This window comes from Porites lutea, chromosome 5 (genome assembly GCF_958299795.1).
Source record: "Porites lutea chromosome 5, jaPorLute2.1, whole genome shotgun sequence".
In the NCBI taxonomy this organism is placed as follows: domain Eukaryota; kingdom Metazoa; phylum Cnidaria; class Anthozoa; order Scleractinia; family Poritidae; genus Porites; species Porites lutea.
This window is the reverse complement of record NC_133205.1, coordinates 43,575,696-43,599,126: the sequence shown is the minus strand read 5'-3', so window position 1 is coordinate 43,599,126 and position 23,431 is coordinate 43,575,696. Positions and strand designations below refer to the sequence as shown.

Here is a 23,431-nt window from a genome sequence, read left to right as displayed (position 1 = left end):
CTCGAGGAAGAGGAGTATGTTAATCTAATTTCCAACTTTTCGACTAGCTGGCGCGGTCAGCGTCATCTTTTTCCATCTCTGGACAAGTGGTGGGAGGATGGAAAATCCTGTGTTAAGGGTTTATCTATTCACTACTGTTGCTCTCGGTCTTTGACACGTTCACCTTCTCTCTAGACTCCCGTCCCATCTTAAAGATCGGGTCGATGAGGGTCAATTATTGCTGGTCAAGGCCTATCAGTCTGTTCTCCAACAATTGAAAGATTTAGATATTGAAGTTGCCAAGGGGGCTCAAGTGCGTGCGCGTGCACATTGGATCAAGGAGGGCAAGTTCTCCAGCGCATACTTCTTTTGGTTGGAGAAGAAGCGTAGTGTGGATCGTTGGATTTCTGCTATCCGGAGGGATGACGGGACCATTGTGTCTTCTCCTGATGAGCTTTGTCTTTCTTTCACATCTTTCTACTCGTCTCTTTTTACGGCTGCACCCACTGATGCTTCTGCTCAGGATTCTTTGCTTAATAATATTGAGTCTTCGCTTCCTGCTGGTCAGGCTGAATTGTGTGAAGGATTATTAATGGTTGAAGAGTGTTTTGAAGCATTGTCTGGAATGGCAAAATGTAAAGTCCCTGGATCGGACGGCCTTGCAGCCGAATTCTATCTGAAATTCTGGAATGTGTTGGGGCGTGACCTGGTCCAGGTCCTCAATACCTGTTACCGCTCTGGTTCTTTGTCGCTTTCTCAACGTCGGGGCATCATTTCACTCTCTTTCAAGAAAGGCGATCGCCTTGACATGCGGAATTGGCGCCCATAACTCTCCTCAATGTTGATTATAAACTGGCTGCGCATACCATTGCTGCAAGGTTATTGACAGTTATTCATCTAGTAGTTGCTAAAGACCAAACTTGTGGGGTTCCCGGTAGATACATTGGGGAGAACGTTGCCTTTCTTTGCGATGTAGTGTCTTATGCTGGTTTCTTCGACTCTCCTTTGGCCATTCTATCTCTAGGCCAGGAGAAGACCTTTGATAGAGTGGATTGGGATTTTATGCATGCCACTCTTCGTGGGATGGGGTTTAGCACGTCTTTTCTTAAATGGGTTGATCTATTTTACACTGGTGTACAAAAGTTATGTTAATGTCAATGGCTACTTATCTCATTTCTTTTCCTTGTCTCGTGGCATTCGCCAGGGCTGCCCTCCGTCTCCTCTTTTATATGTGCTTGTGGCTGAGGTTCTTGCTTGTAGTATCTGTGCCAACCCACGTATCAAAGGCCTTTGTCTTCCTGGGTCATCTAATCCTCTGTCCCCCATCTCGCAGTATGCGGATGACACGTCTCTAGTTGTATGTTCTGATGATACCATCCGTGCTTGCTTTGAAGTCTACGATGTTTATGAGCGTGGTTCCAGTTCTAAGCTCAATTTGTCCAAATCTAAGGGTCTCTGGCTCGGGCCTTGGGCAAATCGTCTTGACCGTCCAGTTTCTCTTGATTGGGCTTCCGTTAAAATAAAGGTTCTGGGGGTTTTCCTTGGTCCTGGTAATCTTGATGAAGATAACTGGAGACCTCGCATTGATGCAGTGGCGAACACTCTCTCCTCTTGGCGTCAATGCATTCTGTCTTTTCGGGGTCGTCCATTGGTCATTAATGCTTTGGCTTTGTCGAGGGTGTGGTATGTGGCTTCTCTTGTCCACATGCCCCCCTGGGTTCATGGGGAATTAGTACGGCTGGTTTTTAAATTTTTTTGGAAAGATAAGAGAGATCTTGCCTTGCGATCAGTTGTTGTCCAGGCTCCTTCAGTGGGTGATTTTTGTGTAGTAGATGTTAAGCTAAAGATACAATCTCTTCTTGTGCAGTGGGTCAAACGGTTTATCCTGACCTCTTCTAGCTGGTCTGCTCTAATGTTCTTTTGGTTTCGCTCTGTCTTTAATTCCACACCTGTTGGCGTCTTTTCTCCTCCTTTTGCTTTCAGTCCTCGTTCTTTGCCTCCTTTTTACCAGTCTTTGCTTTTGGCCTGGCGTTCAGTTGATGGCTCCTTTTCACAATCCTGGTCTGCACTGGTGATGGCCTCTACCAACCCTCACTAGTTTGCATTAGCCGTTTCTATGTCTGCCAAGTCAGCACATCTGTATCTTCTGTCGTCCCACTTTGTCCCACCCCACTGTGAAGAAAAGTTCTTTCCCCTGTATGGTGCTTTGTATTGGTCCACCACGTGGAGACAACTCCACTTCTGTCCCCTGGACAGACCTGTCATTGACTTGGCCTGGCAAGTCGCACATGGTGTCCTCTATACTGCTGATCGCTTGATCTAGTTTGGTTATGCCTATGATCGTAATTGTTTTTGTGGTGCCCCTGAGTCTCCTTCTCATTTGTTCTTTGAGTGTGCCCTGGTTCAGAGCGTCCTTGGCTGGAATTAATCTCTCATGTTTAGTGCTTCTAACCAGTGTCCTTCTTTGTTGTGTCGTCATGTTCTCTTTGGTTTTTCTGCGGTTCCTCGGGTCTTTGTCTATCTATTGAATCTGGCCAAGTACTTCCTGTGGAGAGCTCGGAATGACCATCGTTTTCGTGATGTTCGTCCTGGGACCATCCCCTTGATGGAAGTCATAAAGGCGAGAGCCAAAAGTCATCTTCGCCTCTTCTTCAAACGTTTCATGTCGCCTCGTCGTCAGCGTTACTTCCATAGGCAATGGGGTGCCAATTGGGTCATCGGTGTAGTGTCCAATGGTTCTTTGTATTACCTTTTTTAATCGCTTTCTATCTTTCTTGGTCTCCCTGGTCTCCTTAGTTGGGTGCACTGGGTCGCCTTTTTGCTTGGTCTCGTTCCTCTTGGTCTTCAGTGGCTAAGAGGTTTCTTTGCGTGAGTGGGTGTGTCTCTTGGTTTCTTGGTCTCTTTGTTGGTTGTACTGGGTTTCCTTTTGCTTGAGTGAGTGTGTCCATGGTTTCTTGGTCGCCTTTAGTGGTGGTACTGGGTATCCTTCCTGCTTGAGTGAGTGTCTCTGGACCCTTCGTGTTCGTTTTTAGTATTCAGCTAGTTTAGTTTCAGTTTAGTTTTTAGTTTCCTCTTTTGGGGTGTACTTTTTGAGTGAGTGTGCTCTTGTTTTAGTTTTTAGGCAGTGCCCGCGTCTTTTAACTTGTTCTTCTGTCCTGTATATGTTTGTCTTGTATCTGTTTTGTCCTGTACTGTGTCTGTAGGGGCTGGGGTTCAATTCCCCCAGTCAGTTTCTGTGCTGGTGCACTGCCCCGTTAGACGTGTGATTGGTACTAGACCGCAAGTCTGGCGACATTGCACTCACCCTACTGGGGGCCGGCCATTCACCTCAAACACAAAAAAACTTACCTGACGCGGGACACTTCATTGTGGTACCGTGGGATAGTATCTCGTCCTTGGTGGCGCTTTTTTCAAATTAGCTTTAGCTTTTTTTGTGTGAACAAGGGCTAAGTACCTGCCGGGAGGGAATGCCAAAGTTCACTGCTTAGGTTTTCTCGCCCTCTCGGTGGGTGCGTCACCCAGCCGTTGGCCGTTGGTGTTTCTTGGTTGCCCACCGCTTTTGGTGCTGTGGATTTGTATCGTGGTTTTGGTCTTGGTCGTTTCAAGCCTCGAACTACGTAAGTTTTTGCACATTTACTATCTTTGGCGGGTCACCCGTCCCTTTTTGGGCCCTGCCCATCAGGGCTTAACCCCGTTGGTGGGTTTTTTCTCCTTTTTTTCTTTCTTTTTCATCATGCCCCGGCGTTTCCCTTGTACTGTTTCAATCGATGTTAGGGAGTTTGCTGATTTGGGTAAAACTCGCCCGGAGATCGTTTCGGCAATTATTAATTCATTTTATCCAATTAAGCCCATTTTTGCGGTTCAGTTTTTGGGTTATGATGCAAAGGTTACTTTTGAGTGAGGCCCATAAGCGAGTCCTTAATTCTGATGGCGTTGAGTTGTCTACTTTACCTGAAATAATGAAAGCTTATGAGGATTTTTATTCCTCACTTTTTGCTGAGGAGTCTGTTGACTTAGAAACACAGAATCATTTGTTATCCTTTGTTTCGTGTCGTTTGTCAGATCATGATCGCGATGTTTGCGAGGGGGGCTTTGCTGCTGGACGAGGCTACTGAGGCTGTCGGCTTGTCCAATTACAACAAGGCCCCCGGCCCACATGGCTTGTCTGTAGGATTTTATTTAACTTTCTGGTTTGCGCCTCGGACCACTTTTAGTGGAGGTTTTCAATGAGGGTTTGCATGCGTCACAGCTTATCGATTCTATGAAAACTAGTATTACTTGCTTAGTTTATAAGAAGGACGACAGGAGAAATTTGAAAAACTGGCGTCCAATCTCTCTTTTGAACATCGATCATAAGATATGTTCGAAAGCTATCTCCTTACGGCTTTCTAAGGTTTTAGACTCCATTGTCGACCCGGATCAGACTTGCTCTGTTCCTGGGAGATCTATTGCTTCTAATTTGTTCTTCTTGCATGACGTTTTAGATCATATTGAGCGAACTGGTGACACGGGCATTCTAGTTAGTTTAGACCAGGAGAAAGCTTTCGATCGTGTCGATCCGACTTTTCTTCTGAATCTCTTAAGGCATCTAGGTTTCGGTCCTTCTTTTTTGAACTGTATTTATGCTCTGTATAATGGAGCTAATATGCGGGTGATAGTGAATGGTTTTCTTTCTGACATGATTCCTACTAGGCGTTGTGTCAGGCAGGGTGACTCCCTCTCACCGATGCTCTATATTTTGTGTCGAGGTTCTGGCATGCAAGATTACAGCCAGTAATGATATCGAAGGGTTTTTGCTCCGGGGTGCTCGTGGACTACAGTTCAAAGTTGATCAGAATGTTGATGACACAACATCCTTTGTAAAGAATGTTGTGTCTCTTAATAATCTATTTAGAGAGATTCAGTTGTATCAATGTGGTGCGGGAGCTAAATTGAATATCTCGAAAACAGAGGCCATGTGGCTGGGGTCTTGGAAGGACTGCCTTGACCAGCCACTTGGTCTCAAGTGGGTTAATACGATGAAAATTTTGGGAGTTGTTTTCGGTACAGTCCCAGTTGAGAGAGACAACTGGGAACCGCGCCTGTCCAAGCTTGACAGTTGTTTGTCTTTGTGGAAATCTAGGTCTTTGTCTTTTCTTGGTAAGGTAGTGATTCTTAATGTCTTAGGTTTGAGCAAGCTTTTGTACTTGTCGCGTGTTTTGATTCCCCCGCGATGCGTGCTTGACAAGTATAACAGCTTGATCTGGCCTTTTTCATGGGGTGCTAAATTAGAGCCTGTAGCTCGGAGGTCAATCGTGTGCTCTCTGGACCAGGGGGGCCTTGGCCTAATCGATTTTTGGTCTAAAGGAGAGGCGTTGTGCTTGTCCTCTTTTGTTAAGTCCTTTTCGGATCCTAGTTTTAAGTGTTTTCATCTCGTCCAATATTTCTAAGGTTCGCGTTTGTCGGCTCTACACCCCGAGTGGTCTACTCTACGAGATATTTGTGTACCCAAAGCGGCTTCGCCTTCTAAATTTTATTCCCACATGATTGATCTTAAGTCTTGTAATTTTCCTGGGTCCTTTGCATTCGACTCGAAATCTATTTACAAGGAAATAATTAAGCGTCATTGTTCCCTCCCTGTCCTCCCCAGGTTTTGGTCTCCCTTAATAAGTAGATCCTTTAGTGTTTCGCGCCATTGGTCCTTGGTTAGAGATTCATTCACTGAAAACTATGAAAGCGATCTTTCGTGGCTCATTGACTTGAGAGCAGTCAAAGTCCGTGAGTGTTTGCCGAATTGGGGGTACATTGACAACCCATCGTGTGCGACTTACTTGCAAACAGAATCTGTTGATCACTGTTTTCGGGCGTGTCCCCAGGTCAACGCTGTGTGGTTCTTTTTCCTCCCTTTGTTGACCTCTCTTTTGTCGCAACCGTTCCCCCTTTGCGGTACCTCCATTTTCTTTTTTCAATTTCCTTTTCTCAATGATAAATCTCGGCATTTGCTCCTGTTCCTAATCAAGTCTATTTTGTATGGTTTTTGGCGCTTCAGGAATAAAGCAGTTTTTCATTATGGTAGAGAGGATTCCAAGGCAATAACTACATATGTTTTTACGGATATTAAGAACAGAATTAAAACTGATCGCTTTAGATTTTCCCCTAGTAAGTTTCACTCTTTGTGGTGCCACCCGGCACTCTGTGATTTCCACCAAGACGATAATCTAGTGTTTAAGTTTTAATCTCAGTAATATGATTATTGTTGTAGTTTCCTTAGTCTTTTCTTTAGTTTATAAGTAACAATTTGCTTTGAAAGTTTTTTGTCTTTTTGTATTGTAGTTGGGTTACCCCCCCCCCCCGATTCCGCTTTAAGTGGGCTTGGGTGGTCCCCCTTTCCCCTGTTGGGCGTTGCCCATAACGGTTTTTTTCGGTTTTCTCTGTTTTTGGTTTGGTTTGGTTTGGCTTTTATGGTCGCCCGTCTCGTTTTTTCCCCGGCCCGTCAGGGCTTAACTCCTTTGGTTTGGTTTTTGCTATGCATCTTTTCCGTGCACTGTTTTAGTGGATGTCTCGGGTCTTGCGGCTCAGGGCTCCTCCCGTCCAGATGTTGTTTCGGCCATTGTCGACCAGTTTCGTGCAATGCCAATCGCGGCCATTCAGTTTTTTGGTACCAAGGCCAAAGTAACTTTTGAACGTCAGGAGCATAAGCGTAGCGTTGTGCAGCATGAGTGTTTGTATTGGGGGGTGGATTGCGATATTCGTGGTGGGGGTCCTCGCCCTCAAAATGTTCTTATATACAATTTTCCTTACGAAATTGAGCATGATGTTGTGAAAACTGCTTTAAGTTATTTTGGCGATGTGGAATACATTCGTTTTCGTCACTGGACTCGCCTTGTTGACGCCTGTGACGATGTTCGTACGGTTAGGATGGTCCGTACTCAAGCTATTCCCCGTAATTCAATTATTGATGGTTTCCCGGTAAAGGTTTGGTATGTGGGCCAGGAGCCTGAGTGTGACATCTGTGGTAAGAAGGGGCACATTGCAAGAAATTGTGATATGCGGGGCAAGTGCATGGAGTGTAAGCAGCCTGGGAATTTTCAACGGGATTGCCCAGTGTGGCTCCGTCGTCTGTCTCATCCTGATCTTGACCTTCCCGAAAATAGTAAGTCTGTTCCTGTTGATTCTGCTCCTGCAGGCCTCCCAGCAGGGACCCCGGATGGTGCCGGCTCTCCGGGGGTTGTTCTTTCGTCTTCTGGGAATTCGTCCGTTCCTGTGTCTGGGGGTATGGATGGGGCTGGCCCTCTTGAGGATAATGCTGCCCTTGTTCTTGAGTATGGTGTCTACTCCCAAGCCGTTAGCCAGTTGAATTTGGCTGCTGTTTCTGCTCCCGGTGAGTCTGTTGACTCTCGTGACAATCAGCTGGATGAGCTTGTTTCTCCGGGGTCTATTGGCGTCGTTACAAATTCTTCCGACTCCTTGTTTGGAGCGGTCGTTTATACTCCAAATTCGAATTTGTCTGTGGAAGCTGGGGACCAACCTCCAAATTCTAATTCGCATGTAGTTAATGGTACTGTTAATAGTGAATTATTTAAAAATGGTAATAATGATATTAGTAATAACATAGTTAATAGTGAATTAAATAAGAATGATGATAATAATATTAGTGAGATGAAATTACAAATGCGAAGCAATAATGACATTAGTTCTATAGATGATGATGATATTAATGACAATAAGTACGAAACTAGTAGTGAAGGGCTGTCATCTGATGGTGAGATTAGTGAGGATGAAAGTGAACTGGAGGCTGGTGATACTCCACCTTCTGGTAGTCATAGTAACTTGGTGAGTCCTAGTTCTAGTGACCTCTCTGCTCCTTTTGAGCAGCGTCGTAAGGGTCCCACCGCAGTTGCTAAGGCCGGTGGTAATGGCACTCGTGACTCCTCGTCAGGTGCCAGAGTCCCAAGGGTTTCTAGTGCGGGTGTTCAGAAGTCTGGTGCCTCTGGTTCTTCGGGCAGCAGTGAGGGTTTGAAGAAGGCTATGAGTGATTGGTCGTATTTGGCTAAACGCCGTAAGTAATCTTGGCGGTGCTGTCCCTTATTACTTTAAACGTCATTGGCCTGCCTGACATTGACAAGTGTGCTGGTGTTGTTCATTGGCTTCAGTCTCTGCCCTCTCCGGTTGATGTTGTTTGTTTGCAAGAGACCCACTGCACTTCTGTTGAGGAGTGTACTAGGTGGTTCTCTGCTATGGGGCTTTCGTGTGTTGTTTCTTTTGGACCCTCGCATTCGTGTGGGACTGTTGTGCTGTACCGTCCTCGGTTATCTCTGGCTCGTTCGTGGATGGATGATGTTGGTCGGTTTGTGCAGTATGAGTTTACTTTTCAGACCAAACTCTTTCGCGTGGCTTGTATTTATGCACCAAATCGGAATCCTGCTCGGGATGATTTTTTCCCAGATGTTGAGGCTCATGTTAACCCTTTGGTTCCTACATTGCTCTGTGGGTACTTCAATACTGTTTTTGACCGTCTTCTTGACCGGGTGGGTTCTGACCCTTTCGATATTCTTCGTGAGAGCTCTGCTTCTTTCTCTCGCCTTTTTTCGTCCTGCTGTGTCCTTGATATTTGGCGGTATTTGCATCCGTCCACTAACAGTTTTACTTGGTCTCGGTGGAACGGCCTTCTTGCCTCCCGTATTGATCTCTTCGGTGTTCCTTTTTCTTGGGTTTCTGCTGTCTCCGCCTGTGATATCCTACCTTTTCCGTTTTCTGATCACTGTGCGGTTCACCTATCTGTCTCTGTCCTGAGGCCATTGTCCCGGGTCCTGGACTCTGGAAGTTAAATCTGGCTCTTCTCGATGAACCGGAGTATGTTACCTTAATCTCCGATTTTTGGGCCTTTTGGCATTCGCGAGCCTTTGCTTTTTCTTCCTTGGATGATTGGTGGGATGAGGGAAAGCGGGAGATAAAGCATCTATCTATTGATTACTGCAAGAAGCATGCGTCTGCTAGGAGAGCTGAGAGAGACCTGGTTCAGTTAGCTGATTTCTTGAAACAGGGTGTGGATTCTGGTGCTATGTTCTGTTTTGGTCCTTATCAGTCCAACCTGTCAAGCCTTGCCAAGTTTGACCTAGATGCGGCGCATGGTGCTCAGGTTCATAGTCGTACCCGCTGGGTTGAGGAGGGTGAGTTCTCCTCTTCTTACTTTCTCCGTCTGATAAAGAAGCAAGGGGCTGAACGTTTAGTGTCCGCCTTACGTCTAGATGATGGGTCTATTATTAACTCCGCTCCGGATCTTGTTGACTTTTTCGCAAATTTTTATTCTACTCTCTTTACTGCGGAAGAAGTTGACCGTGTTTCTCAGGAAGAGCTTTTATCAAAGATCTCTGCACGTTTGTCTACTGATCAGTTGGAGGTTTGTGAGGGTGTGCTGTCAGTTGATGAATGTTTTTCTGCTCTTAAGGGAATGGCTCATCGTAAGGCTCCTGGAAATGATGGTCTCCCGATGAAGTTTGATGTAAAGTTCTGGCAGGTTTTGGGGGCTGATTTGGTGAGAGTTCTTAACTCTTGCTTCGTAAATCGTCGCTTGTCCAAATCTCAGCGCAGAGGTGTTATTTCGTTATCCTTCAAGAAAGGTGATACGCTGGACCCCGGAACTGTAGGCCCATATCGTTGCTTAATGTGCATTACAAGATTGCGTCCAGGGCGATTGCTGGCCGTCTGTTGAAAGTTTTACATGTTGTGGTGGGTAAGGATCAAATGTGTGGTGTCCCTGGACGTTTCATCGGCGAAAATGTTGCGTATCTGCGAGATGTTGTTGATTATGTTTCTCAGGCTGGGGTCTCTTGCGCCGTTCTCTCTTTAGATCAAGAGAAGGCTTTTGACCGTGTTGACTGGTCCTTCATGAGGGCCACTTTGTCTTCGATTGGTTTTGGCCCTTCTTTTATTGGTTGGATTGATCTATTCTACAGTGGTTCGCAGAGTGCGGTAAATGTCAATGGGCACGTCTTGCCTTATTTCTCTCTGTCTCGTGGTGTTCATGTCCTTTATCGCCTTTGCTTTATGGTGGCTGAGGTTTTTGGCTTGCAATATTTGTTCTCACTCCGACATCTCTGGATTATCTCTCCCCGGTTCTGCGGTCCCTTTGCCCCCTCTGTCGCAGTGTGCGGATGATACTTCTGTTGTGGTCACGTCCGATGAAGCCATCACTGCTACTTTTGAAGTGTATGATGTTTATGAAAGAGGATCTGGGGCTAAGCTCAACCTGACTAAGTGCAAGGGTCTTTGGCTTGGTGCGTGGAATGGTAGGACGGATGCTGCTGTTGCTATTGAATGGGGTTCCGTCAAGGTCAAAATTTTGGGGGTTCTTCTTGGCCCTTTTGTGTCTGAGGAAGATAACTGGCGTCCTCGCATCACTGCTGTCCAGAATGTTCTTGTTCTGTCATTGTGGCATCAGTGATCTTTATCCTACCACGGGAAGGCTCTGGTGATTAATGCTTTGGCCCTTTCAAGGATTTGTATGTGGCGTCTGTGATTCACATGCCTCAGTGGGTGTTGAGTGAGTTGAACAAGGCAGTTTTTAATTTTATCTGGAATGGCAAACCTGATCTCTTTACTAAGGATGTTATTGCCCAACCTCCCTCAAGTGGTGGTTTTTTAGTCATCAATATTCAGCTGAAGGTCTGCGCTCTTCTGCTTCAATGGGTGAAGCATTTTTCGTTGTCCCGTCAACATGGGTTTCCTTTTTTTCGTTCTGGTGTGGCCAAGGCTTTGCTGCCTCTCCTGTTCAGGTTTTATCCAGCCCGCCTTGTTTCTCTGGTTTGGGTGGGCTGCCGGTTTTCTATCTTGCTCTCCTCTCTGCTTGGAGGTCTATTGGTGGTTCTTTCTTGACTAGTCGGGGTGCGCTTTGTGTTGGTCGCGGTTTGATGGTATCACCTGTGCCTTCGTTATCCACCAAGTTAGCGTATCTTATGCTTTTATCTGATCGTTCTGGGGTTCCTCATTGTGTTGGGAAATTTCTTCCTTCTTTTGGTCCTTTGTATTCGCCTTCCACGTGACGCAGGTTATTTTTCTTTGATATGGACCCGCAGGTGATTGATTTGTCATGGAAAGTTGCCCACAGTGTGTTATACACTGCTTATCGTTTGCCTTCCTTTGGATAAGCCATTCCTACTGCCTGTTTTTGTGGTCATGCATTGGAGTCTTTGGATCATCTGTTCTTTTCTTGTCCTTTGGCTGTTAGTGTGCTTTCATGGCTCTCGTCGCTGTTGTTTCTGTCTTCTCCATCTTTCGGTCCTATCCTTCTTCACCATGTCCATTTTGAGTTCTCGGAAAAGGAGTTGCTGTGCGTCCCTCGGTCAACGTGACACCAGAGGGCCCTTGTACGGCGTATTTGCAAGTGTCTGTTTTTGCTGACTCTGCTGCTGTATTTGACACCCTTTAAGCACAAGCTTTTGCTTCCTCGTCCATTCGTTGTTTACAACATCGTCCGACTGGAGAAATGCTAATTACCTTCTCCAGTGTGCATATGAAGAAGGCCTTTGTTGAGAAAAACAGTATTTAAACTTCCCAGCGTCAGTATGCCATTAACGATTCAGACCACTTTCTCACATTTTTAAATACCTACGATGCGCCTCATGAGTTGTCCGACAATGCGATTATTAAGCGCCTAGGCCATTCTGTGAAGTTGTCAGCTATCGTCGTGGTCGACATCTTCGTAATAAATTAGTCTTCAATGGTAATCGTCATTTTCGTGTCAGAATAAATGCGGCTATCCCGTCCTACCTGCGCTTCGGGAAGTTTCTTAGCGGAGCTCTGGCGCGCGAAGAGCGCCTGCGGAGCACCATGGGTAAGTAAATCTACCCATCCCAGAAAATTTGGTAATCACATGACCGTACACCGCTCGCCTGCTGCCCCTCCGTCCGCACCACAGGCATACCAATGTTAGCTTCTTTGGGAGCCAAGGAGAAAGCTGATTGCACATCAATGTTGACATCAATTGACAGCTGTCAAAACAGGGTATCCGCTGACCAGTGTCACCTGACCGTATCGCGGGCTCAGGTGTAGACCCATCAAGGTCCAGTATTTTTTTGAAGCTATTGGCTGAGAATTTACTCATTTTCAAATGATCGCAGGCTCACGTTTACTTTTTTTAAAATTCATATCAAATATGTTGTGTTTATGTCAGTATCGCCCCACACCATTACGATTTTGATTTCAAACTGACCTCAAACGCAAAAATTCAGCCCTTTTTTTAAAATACAAGCGGGAAAGACCTTTTCTAACCATGGTCACTTGTTGGTCACGCTCCACGTCCAATTTTTATGCTCTGATTGGTTAAAATTTGACAGGTGACTTCATGCCTAAAATTCATGCAGCATCTTGAAAGTTGTTTACTTTGACAGCTGAAGCTGACAGAGTTTTCAGTCAACTTGTGATGTTTTTAATTGTCTTTTTCCACTGGATGTAAAAAATGAAATACAGCTGCTATCAAGAGTGTTCTCTTATTCATGGCTGGTTTGTTTACTGGGTTTTTGGTTGAGAAATACGTTGCTTGTCAAAGTAGATAATCTGATTTTGAATGGCATCGTTTTTGTTTTTCACCTTGCTGGACGTGTACGAGAATTATAAGGATTATAACGGCTCAAGCAATCCTTGCCTTACTTGATAGCTTTCAGGAGCTGCATCTCGAAATATGGTAAGCCTGAGGAATTATTGTATTTATATCTAATTTCATGAAGTCCAGCGGCGCAGTTTATGAAGCTAGTTTATGCAAGTTTGTATTAAGATTTGACTGAGACACTGATCTGACCTAGTATGAGGTTTGATATAAGCTTAAGCTTACAGAACTTTAAAAAGCCTTTAGTCGATATTCACCGTAAATAGAAACAAAAACTTTCCGAAGAATATCAGTTATAATTTTGGCTGTAGAAAGAAAGCTTTGAGCGATTTTCTGTTGTGAGTCATCTCTGAAAAAAACAAACACTGGGAAACCGGCAGCTTAAAACATAAACTTAATGTTTAAGCTTACTAGTAAAGACTTGAGGATTCTAAGAGACACTTAAATACTCAATTGTTTTTGTGAATGAAAATTGTTCTCTCTGTAAATGTTCTACCAAATTATATTTCTTTATTGATCATTGGTAGTCTCAAAAGTGCAATTTTCATCGCTTTGCTGTTTGTTTTCAGCCGTTCATAAACATCGCTTGCAGGAGTACTCAAAATGCCAAGCGTATCAAACGCTTTTTAAGATTAGACGTCGTTATAAAACCCTTAATAAAAAGTAGACTCAATAAATTCTTTATCACGTTGAAGTGTAACTCCTTTAAAATTTCTTCGCAAATTTGGCGCTTGTCAAAAGTTAGAACTGGCCGGAATATAGGTGATTTTGGACATTTTTTGAACGGTTTCAATAATTAAAAGTCCACGTTTGCTTTGATAGTCCTGAGTATTGAATGAATGTAATTTGTCTTGAAAAATTGTGAAATACTGCATTTTGTACGAGGTCTGTATGATAAAAACTGCACCTCATAGTACTCTTTCTCCTCAGATGTGGTGTAAAAAAAAAAAGGAAAAAATGGTTTGCACGCACCCAGATTTATTGGGAAGAATTTGTAAACTTGTCGAACGCAAAGAATTCGGCCGGATTTGTTTTCCAACAATTTGTTTTCCACGCCTTATCTACTGTGATCAAGAGCCATTGTTGCTCTTAAATGTGACCGAAGACTATTTTTTTGGGTGTACATATAAGGCTATATCAACTCGATACAAGATTTGTTTTACCCCAAAATCACTTAGCTTTTTCCTCAAAAGTCACATGAATGTGTCCTTAAGTTAACTGATTTGTGGAATACAAAATTATTGTTTGATTTAAGTTATAAATTTATCAATGGGACCTTCGCTTTTAGCTGTGGCTAAATCTATATATTATCCGCCTTTCTCACGATGGTCAACAACATACTTGCCGAAAATGTAATCAACGCGGCCACTTTGCAAACGACTGCGACAACACCGTCTGTTTCAATTGTGATGAGATCGGACACGTTGCGGAAACCTTCCCTAACCAGGAGCTTTGTTGTATATGCAAGGAGCCATCTCATCGAGCTCATTTTTGTCCTTACTCTTGATTCCGTTAATCTTCTGCTCGGTCGCCTGCTCCGTACTCACCTTCTTGACAGGAACAGGATCGCGGACAGGAATTTCAGCAAGAATTGCCTGCGGGAAATTCAGCGTGTATCACAACCGGAACAACCCTTGTCCTTGCGTGACGAGCCTACTAACCCCCCCTCTGCTGCTGCTCCTAGTCCAGAGGACTCGATTTTGGATTCCCAGCGCCTACTCGTCCTACGTCAGCTCTTTGGAGATGGTGATGATTTTGATCTGTTTGTTTCTGAGTCCCCCGATCCTGTTTGTTCTCTGAGTTTGTTCACATGCTCAAGGAGCGTTTTGCTTCATGGAAACTGCTGGAAGTTCAGTTCTTGCCAGGCCTCAAAGCCCAGCTTACCTTTGATTCAGAAGAGGCTCGTGTTATAATTGAGAAAAATACTAAAAGTGATATTGGTGGCTATCCATGTCAAGTAGTTGGGGGGGGGGGTCCGAGGGGGGAAAATGTCTTCGTTTTCCACCTTAGCTATGAATTGGACAATGAGGCCGTCAAAGTGGCCTTACAACGTTTTGGTCCGGTGCACTCTGTGCGCCACCAGCATCACCCGCATACTTCTATTCAGCCTATTCAGCCTATCCCTAGGCTGGTCAGCCAAAGTTTGGTATCGAGGACAGCCGGTTGAGTGTGATATTTGTGGGGAGGGCCACGTTTCGTGCATGTGCCCATTGCGTGGGAAATGCAGGTTTTGTAAAGAGGAGGGGCATTTTGCTTGTAATTGCCCCAATCATAATCGTAATGATTGGGGGGAGGTCTCCGCTGATGGTACTGCCCCTGCGAATGCTGAGGAGGGTCCTGCTACTCCGGTTGACTCTGCCCCTTCTATTGGTGTTATTTCTGATTTGAGAGACAACCAGCTCGACAAGCTGACTGGTTCGGTTGCTCCCGGCTCGGGTGCTTTGTCAGACTCTTTGGAGGGAGCTATGGTGGTGTCCCGGGTTGACTCTTTGGAGGGGACTACGGTGGTCTCCCAAGAGCAGGCCCCTGTTAGCCAGAATATACTGGCGGAATTGACTGTGCCAAATTTGCCTAATTCTTGTGATGCTCCAAATTCCAATGATTGTATTGATTTATTTAATGAACGTAATGAAAGTAGTATTGTTACTTTAAATAATAATGCAACTAGAACTGCAAATAGTAATATTAATAATGAAAGTGAAATACATAGTAATGATAGTAGTGGAAATAATGGAAATAGTGAAAGTATTAATATTACTTTACCTAATAATAATGAAATGGAAGTACTTGATAACTCGAGTGATAGTGACTCTGATGGTTCTGATGATCCTGAAATCCGCAGCGATGCATCCATCGCTTCCTTATATGTTGATGTGTCCTCTCTTGACTCGGTTCACTCAGTTGATCATGAGGGTTTTGCAGTTCCGCTGCCTAAGCGGGCTCCCCGTTCTTCCAGGAAGCCTGCCGTTGTGATCTCGCCTGACAGGTCACGCTCTGTGTCACCTGCTGATGGCTGTAGGAGCAGGTCTCCGCTTCCTTCTGGCAAGCACCCCTTGCCTCCTGTTGTGGGCTCCAGGCCTAAGTCTAGGAAGTCCTAGACTGCTGGCCTCTCCCTTTTCTTTCATTCAAGCTTAACGTTATATCGATCAACGCCAACGGCCTGTGTATGGCCGATAAGCGTGCTGGTTTCTTGCAGTGGTTGCATTCTCTACCTGTTGTTGATGTTGTCTGTATCTAGGAATCTCACTGCGCTTCCCTGGCTGAATGTGATTTGTGGTTTCGTTCTTCTGGTTTTTTAAGTGTTGTTTCTCCTGGCTCTAAGAAATCTTATGGTTGTGTTGTCCTCTTTCGTCCCCCTTTGTCTTTGGTTCAATCTTGGGCAGATGAGGAGAGGCGTCTGTTGCAATGTGAGTTTTCCTTTTGTGTTGTTTCGTTGCATGCTCCCAATCGCAACCCTGTAAGGAACCAGTTCCTTGAGCAACTGGCCGATGAGGTTGATCCCTCTGTTCCTACACTTCTTTGCGGTGGTTTTAACACGGTCTTTGACCGCAATCTTGGTCGTTCTGGCTCGGACTCTTCTGACACCTGGAGAGAGAGCTCGGCCGCACTTACGACTCTCTTCGAGTCTTGTTGCTGCATTGATGCCTGGAGGTATCTCCATCCTACCTCTGCTGGTTTCTCTTGGACCAGGCCGGACGGCTCCATATCTTCTCGTATCTACTTAATTGGTTGTCCTTATATCTGGGTGTTGTCTATGTCTTCTTGTGATTTCGTTTCCTGTCCCTATTCTGATCATTGTGCTTTGTCGTTTCTGTTTTTGTCCCTGGCATTGTGCTGCCTGGTGATAACCCCTTCTTCTTTGTTCTTGCTTGAGTGAGTGTGTCTATTCTTTCTTCTGGATCTTCTGGTCGCCTTTGTTGGCTGTACTGGTCCCAGTCTTTGCTTGAGTGAGTGTCTTTGTGAGTTTTAATGCTCGCTTTAGTGAGTGTGCATTTAGTTTTATTTGCCCTTTACGGCATTTGAGCGAGTGTGTTTTAGCTATTTTAGATAGTCTAGTGCCCGCATCTTTTAACTTGTTCTGCTGTCCTGTATTTGTGTTGTCCTGTACTGTGTATGTAGGGGTGTGGGTTCGATTCCCCCGGCTAGTTTCCATACTGGTGTACTGCCCCATTTTGCTGTGACTGGTACCCTACTGGGGGCCGGCCATTCACTGTAAACACAAAAAAAACTTACCTGACGTGGGATTTTGTGAGGCGGAAACTCTGCCCTTGTCAGAGGATTCTGCGTTTGGTAACTGGCTTTGGCGAGTATTGCCGCGGCCTTTTTCGGCGTTTTGGGTCCATCGTGACTACTGACGTCTTTGGCATAGTGGTTTTTCCATCGTGGTCTTGTTTGGTAGGCAGTTTGATCTATTCAAGTCTCGATTCCTGTAAGTTTTTGCTTGTTATATTGGGTGGGTCACCCGTCCTTTCTTGGGCCCTGCCCATCAGGGCTTAACTTTTTTTCCGTTTCGCCCTTTGGCCTTATTTTTTCTTTTTGTTTTTCTCTTTGCCATGTTGTATCGGAGTTTACCCGTCGGAAGCATTTGATAGTATTATTGAAGAGTTCATTAGTTCTTATGGCACAGTCAAACAAGTTAAGCGCCAACATTGGCTGGCTCTACCTGACGTGCAATTACTACTAAGCAATGTATTAGTAAAGGTTCTGCTAAACAATCTTCTAGTATTAATGGTAAAAGTATTTCTAAAGATAATATTGGTGTTAATAGTGAAAGTATTATTAAGCTAAGTACTACTATTAATGGTGAGAGTACTCCTAAACAAAGCATTAGTATTAATAGTGAAAGTACTACTAAGCAAAGTGAAAGTACTTCTAACCAAAGTGTTGATAATGTTTATGATAATGGAGTTGCTGCTCAGCAGGACTCTCGTACTATTAATGATAATGGGGTTGCTGCTAAGCAGGACTCTCGTACTATTAAGCATGCCTCTGGCCAAAAGCCAAGTAACAACACTTCTGTAAATTCTGAGGATGAAATTGAGTATAAGTCTGTTCAGGGCAACAAGTGTACCGCTGCTGATGATGGGTCTAGTGATGAGCCCACTCTTTCTTGGAATGATGTTGTTGTGTTTGAGGAGGTCATCAATCCAGCTGTTCGCTTTCTGCTGCTCAGGTGCCTGCTTTATGTAAGAAGAGTAGACCTCCGCTTACTGTGTCTCATAAGGTTCTTTCTGTGGCTGGTCGTGTCGTCGCGGATGACTCCCTATATAAAGGAGGTCGCCCTCGGCATCGCCCCCCCAAACAATCCTAAATGGCGGTGTTGATTATATCTTTTAATATTAATGGCATGGTCAGTCGTCTCTGGTCGAGACCCATCAGTCTGTCCTCCATCAATTGGCTGAACTGGATGTTGAAGTGGCTAAAGGGGCTTAAGTGCGTGCTTGTGCTTGTTGGATTGAGGAAGGCGAGTCGTTCAGCGCTTACTTCTTTTGTTTGGAGAAGAAACGAGGTGCTGATCGTTGGATCTCTGCAATCCGGAATGATGACAAGACAACTGTCTCGGCTCCTGATGATCTTTGCCTTTCATTTTCATTTTTTTACTCATCTCTTTTTACAGCTTCGCCCACTGATGCTTCTGCTCAAGAGTCGGCTTAATAATGTTGAGGCTTCGCTTCCTGCTGACCAGTCTGACACGTGTGAAGGTTTATTGACTGTTGAAGAGTGTTTTGCAGCTTTCGCTGGAATGGCAAGGGGGAAGGCCCAGGTTCGGATGGCCTCCCGGCCGAATTCTATTTGAAGTTCTGGGCCGTTTTAGTGCATGATCTGGTCCAGGTCCTTAATTTGTGTGGTCTGGTACCTTATCTCTTTCTCAGCGTCGGGGCGTTATTTAGCTTTCCTTTAAGAAAGGTGATCGCCTTGACAGGCGGAATTGGCACCCCATCTCACTTTTAAATGTTGATTATAAACTGGCCGCTCGCACCATCGCTGCCAGGCTGTTGAAGGTTATTCACCTTGTAGTCGCAAAGGATCAGACATGTGGAGTTCAGGGAAGGTACCCTGGGGAAAATGTAGCTTTTCTTCGTGATGTTTCGTTTGCTGGTACTTTTGATTCTCCTGTTGTCATTTTATCTCTGGACCAGGAGAAGGCCTTCGATAGGGTGGATTGGGGTTTTATGTATGCCACTCTCCGCAAAATGGGGTTTGGCGCCTCTTTTCTCAAGTGGGTTAATCTATTTTATACTGATGTGGAGAGTGCTGTCAATGTAAATGGCTATTTGTCACCTTTCTTCTCCTTATCTTGTGGTGTTTACCAAGGCTGCCCTTTGTCTCCACTGTTGTATGTTCTTGTGTCTGAAGTGTTGGCTTGTAACATTCGTGCCAATCCCCGTATCGAAGGTCTTTGTCTCCCTGGCTCGTCTGATCCTCTGTCTCCAATCTCTCAATATGCTGACGACACCTCGTTGGTTGTCTGCTCTGACAACGCCATCCGGGCTAGTTTTGAAGTCTATAGTGTCTACAAAAGTGGTTCAGGATCTCAGTTAAACATGTCAAAGTCTAAGGGTCTGTGGCTTGGGTCTTGGGCGGGTCGTTCTGATCTGCCAGTCTCTCTGGAAAGGTCGTCGGCCAAGATTAACGTTCTTGGGGTTTTAATAGGTCCTGGAAACCTTGATGAGGATAACTGGAGGCCTCGTATTACTGCTGTTGCTAACACTCTCTTCTCTTGGCGTCAGCGCATCTTGTCTTTCCGAGGCCGTGCATTGGTCATCAATGCTTTGGCCTTGTCTAGGGTGTGGTATGTGGCTTCTCTCGTCCACATGCCCCCCCCGGGTTCATGGAGAATTGGTGCGGCTTGTTTTGGGCTTTTTTGGAAAGTTAGGAAGGATCTTGTTGCTCGGGCAGTTGTTGTCCAGGCTCCTTCGGTAGGAGGTTTCTCTGTGGCAGATGTCAAGCTGAAGGTGCAGTCTCTGCTTGTGCAGTGGGTCCGACGTTTCAACCTGACCTCTTCTTGCTGGTCTGCTTTACTGGTGTTTTGGTTTCATTCTGTTTTTAATTCGACTCCTTTGAGGTCTTTTAATGTCTTTTTGCTTTCAGCCCCCCCTCTTTACCTCCTTTTTACCAGCCTTTGCTTTTGGCCTGGCGTTCAGTTGACGATTCCTTCTCACGCTCTCGGTCTGCATTGGTAATGGCCTCATCTGACCCTCATCAGTCTGCCTTAGCCTCTTCTATGTCTGTTAAGTCGGCTTACCTGTATCTCCTGTCGCTTCACTTTGCCCCTCCACACTGTGAGGAAAAGTTTTTCCCCAGTATGGCGCGCTGTATTCGTCTACAACGTGGAGACAACTTTATTTCTGCCCTTTGGACAGACCTGTTACTGACCTTGCCTGGCAAGTCGCGCACGGCTTCTTTTATACAACTGATTGGCTGATCTCATTTGGTTACGCTCGCGACCCTAACTCCTTTTGTGGTGCCCCTGAGACTCCCTCTCACTTGTTCTTTGATTGTGCTCTGAATCAGAGCATCCTTGGTTGGATTCAATCTCTCATGTTTCTATCCAGTGTCCTGCTTTGTTGTGTCGTCATGTCCTTTTTGGTTTCTCTTCCTCTGAGCTTTGTGTGGTCCCTCGTGTCTTCGTCTATTTGCTGAATCTGGCCAAGTACTTTTTGTGGAGAGCTTGAAATGACCATTGTTTTCGCGCTGTTCGTCCTGGGGCCGTCCCTTTGATGGAGGTCATAAAGGCGAGAGCTAAATGTCATCTTTGCCTTTTCTTCAAGCCTCGTCATCAGCGTTACTTTCAAAGGCAATGGGGTGCTAATGGGATTGTTGGTGTAGTGTTAGACAGTTCTCACTCTGAGATTTAGATTGAGGGCTACCCTTTCCAGGTGGTTGGGGGGGGCCTAGATTAGAGTCTGTTCTTGTTTTCCATCTCCCCTTTGAGCTGGATAATGGATTGATACAGGCCAAAATGCAGGAGTATGGGAGAGTGGGGGGCATCCGTCACCAACTGCACCCCGACTCCACAGTCCATACTGGGACTCGTGTTGTGCGTATGGTTCGTAATGGTCCCATCCCTAGACATATCTCCGTGGAGGATTGGTCAGGTTAAGTGTGGTACAGGGGGCAGCCCGTTGAGTGCAACATCTGTGGTGCAGGCCACGTTTCGCGGGTTTGTCCCATGCGAAATAAGTGTTGGTTCTGTGGGGGGGAGGGGCACTTTGCCTGTAGTTGCCCAGGTCGTAATGGTTCGGATTGGGGTGAGGTTGATGCTCAGGGGGCAACTGACGCCCCAGTTCTTGGTCAGGAGGGAGGTTCTGTTGATTTGAGGGATAACCAACTGGATGAGTTGTCCAGTCAGGATGCCCCTGGCTCTGCTACTAGTTCTGCTCATAGTGCTGACCCCGATTCTCTTGAGGGGGCTACGGTTGTTTCGTGGGCTTAAACCTGATGTGAGTCAAAGTGTGTTGGCGGGTCTAGCTTTAAATTCCAATTCTCCAGATGCTCCAACTTCTGTTGTCAATGATTTCTGCTAATTTTAATAATTGTGCTGATTTACCTAGCAATGATAGTAATGATTCCTTAAATAATGAAATGAAAGTAATTGACAGTAATTGTAATGGTGGCAATACTAGTGATATTAGTAACTTTGAAATAGTTAAAGGAAATAGTAATGATAATAATGGAATAGTTAATAGTAATGACAATGGTAATGAAAGTAATATTAGTAGCAATAGTAAAATGAATATTACTGAAACTAGTGATAGTAGTAGTGATTCTAATTCGTAGGATGGTGAAAATCGCAGTAATGCCTCCATTGGTGGTGGTCCTAGTGGTGACGAGTCCACTGTTGACTCTGTTTACTCTACTGATCGTGATGGTTTTGTGGTGCCGCTGCTGGTTAAGCGGGCCACAGGGAAACCCCCTGTTGTGGTGTCTCCCGGTAGGTCATGTTCTGTGTCGCCTGTAGCTACAGGTAGGAGCAGGTCGTTCCCTGCAGTGTGAGTTTTCTTATCATGATCAGTCTTTTCGTGTAGTCTCTTTATATGCCCCGAGTCGCAACCCTGCAAGGAATGAGTTTCTCGGGCAAATTGCTGATGAGCTTGATCCTACTGTCCCCACACTTCTTAGTGGGGATTTCAACACAGTTTTCGACCGTTCTGTAGATCGCAGAGGCTCTCTTGTGCAAGCTGTGATTTGAAAAAAGTGATGTCACCAGTGGTGATTTGAAGTCACAGAGTAAAATGGAACATTACCGCGCGCTCTCGGACTAACGCGCGATCTATGTCCAAGCTATCCTATTATGAAAATAAATTACCCCACAACTTGATTACTTCGAAGAATAATTTGGCATAACTTTGGAACTGACAGCAGAGGTACATTTCAGCAAGCGGTAAAACAGCAAAAATGATGAAAAAATTCCACAAAAAATAAAAGAAAAGAAGAAGCCTACAACACAGGGTATTCTCAGGCAGTCACCCATCCAAGTACTAACCCCGCCCAACAGGGCTTAACTTCGGTGATCAGACGATAACCGGTGTTCTCCCTGTGGTATGGTCGTAGGCCAGAGAAAAGAGAGAAAATTTGACTTCTTATACCGAGTATGGTGAACATGTAAGCGAGGCATTAGTTGATTACCCTCCTCAGGCAACCCTGACCTTCAAAACAGGGTATGAAGTCTTCCTTTGTAGCTGTAAATAAATTTATGTGGCCACTTACATTTTTCTTCGCGGGCTTTAAAAACCCTTTAGGGCCTAGTAAGCGGTCCCAGTCTACCTCGTGTTCGTGTTCCCTGTCCTCCTATAGGTTAATGGCCAAGCTGTTAGGGCCTGGGTACCCTGTAGACGCTATTTGATCCCTGTCTATACACACTGTAGTGTCCTGAAGAGCTTGGCCGAGTATCTGTGCTCGGACTGAGCCAATGATATCTCCCTGTCCTCGCATAGAGTGTTAGATATATATATATATATTTTTTATTTTTTATTTTATTTTTTTTTTTATTGACAAGAAAAAAATTAATTACAAATACTTGTTATTTTAACTATGAAAAATAATATATATATCTCTATGGCAAAAAACAAACTAAATTTGTAAAGGAAAAAAAAACAAACAAACAAACTAAATTCAAAGGAAAAAGACGCAAACCTGATAAGTGAAACGGTATAGCAGTAAAGTGTAGCTTGAAGGAAATGACACTAGCATTCACGTATCTAAAGAAGTTTGTCCCATGTTTTTTTGAATTGCGATAGGCAGTTAGATCTAAAAGCTATGGTGCGAAGAATATCAATTTTGTTGTTGAGACGCAGTAGAAAACTGTCAAAGTCCAGGACGCCGTTGCGTACGCTTGTAGCAAAAACATTATATTTGGCGACAATCAAACAGTAATTAAGCACTTCCCAGTTATTTGACTCTTTGTGCCAACCATATAGAATAGTGCTTTCAGATAAAGTCAGTTTGTGATTAAATTTTTCGTGCCACCAGTTAGAAAAAACAAGTCCAAAACGAAGAGGATACACTACAGGTAATTAACATATGTTTTAGAGATTGACTTTCAAGGTTGCATAAAGGACAAACATCAGTATCAGTTATGCGCGCGCGGAAGAGGCTAGATAGGGTAGGTAAAATGTTGTGAATAATTTTGACTTGGAACATGATCAGTTTTGGTTCTTTCAAGATTTTAAACGGGAGCATGTAGATGTAAGGAATTTCCTCTTTGGTGAACCCATGATCTAGAATTCTGCCTTCAGCAGTGGGTGCTGAGAAGCTTTTATCAAGTATGGAAGAATAGGCTTCTTTTGTGGAAAAAAGCTTCAAGGATGTTTCGCACTTTTCAGATTCATCATGCACGCCTGCTTTAACTCGTAGTGCACTTTTCCA

The 23,431-nt window shown here is 44.8% G+C and overlaps 1 non-coding gene and 1 pseudogene across 1 annotated transcript; one reads left to right on the top strand and one right to left on the bottom strand.

The window, feature by feature from the left end:
• The first annotated feature begins 1,684 nt into the window (after nt 1-1,684).
• On the top strand, nt 1,685-2,737 carry LOC140938423 (uncharacterized; annotated as a pseudogene).
• A 19,263-nt stretch (nt 2,738-22,000) lies between these two features.
• Nucleotides 22,001-22,119, bottom strand: LOC140939643 (5S ribosomal RNA). Its single transcript, XR_012165975.1, has one exon. It is a non-coding gene; the product is annotated as a 5S ribosomal RNA (ribosomal RNA).
• Nucleotides 22,120-23,431: the final 1,312 nt, after the last annotated feature.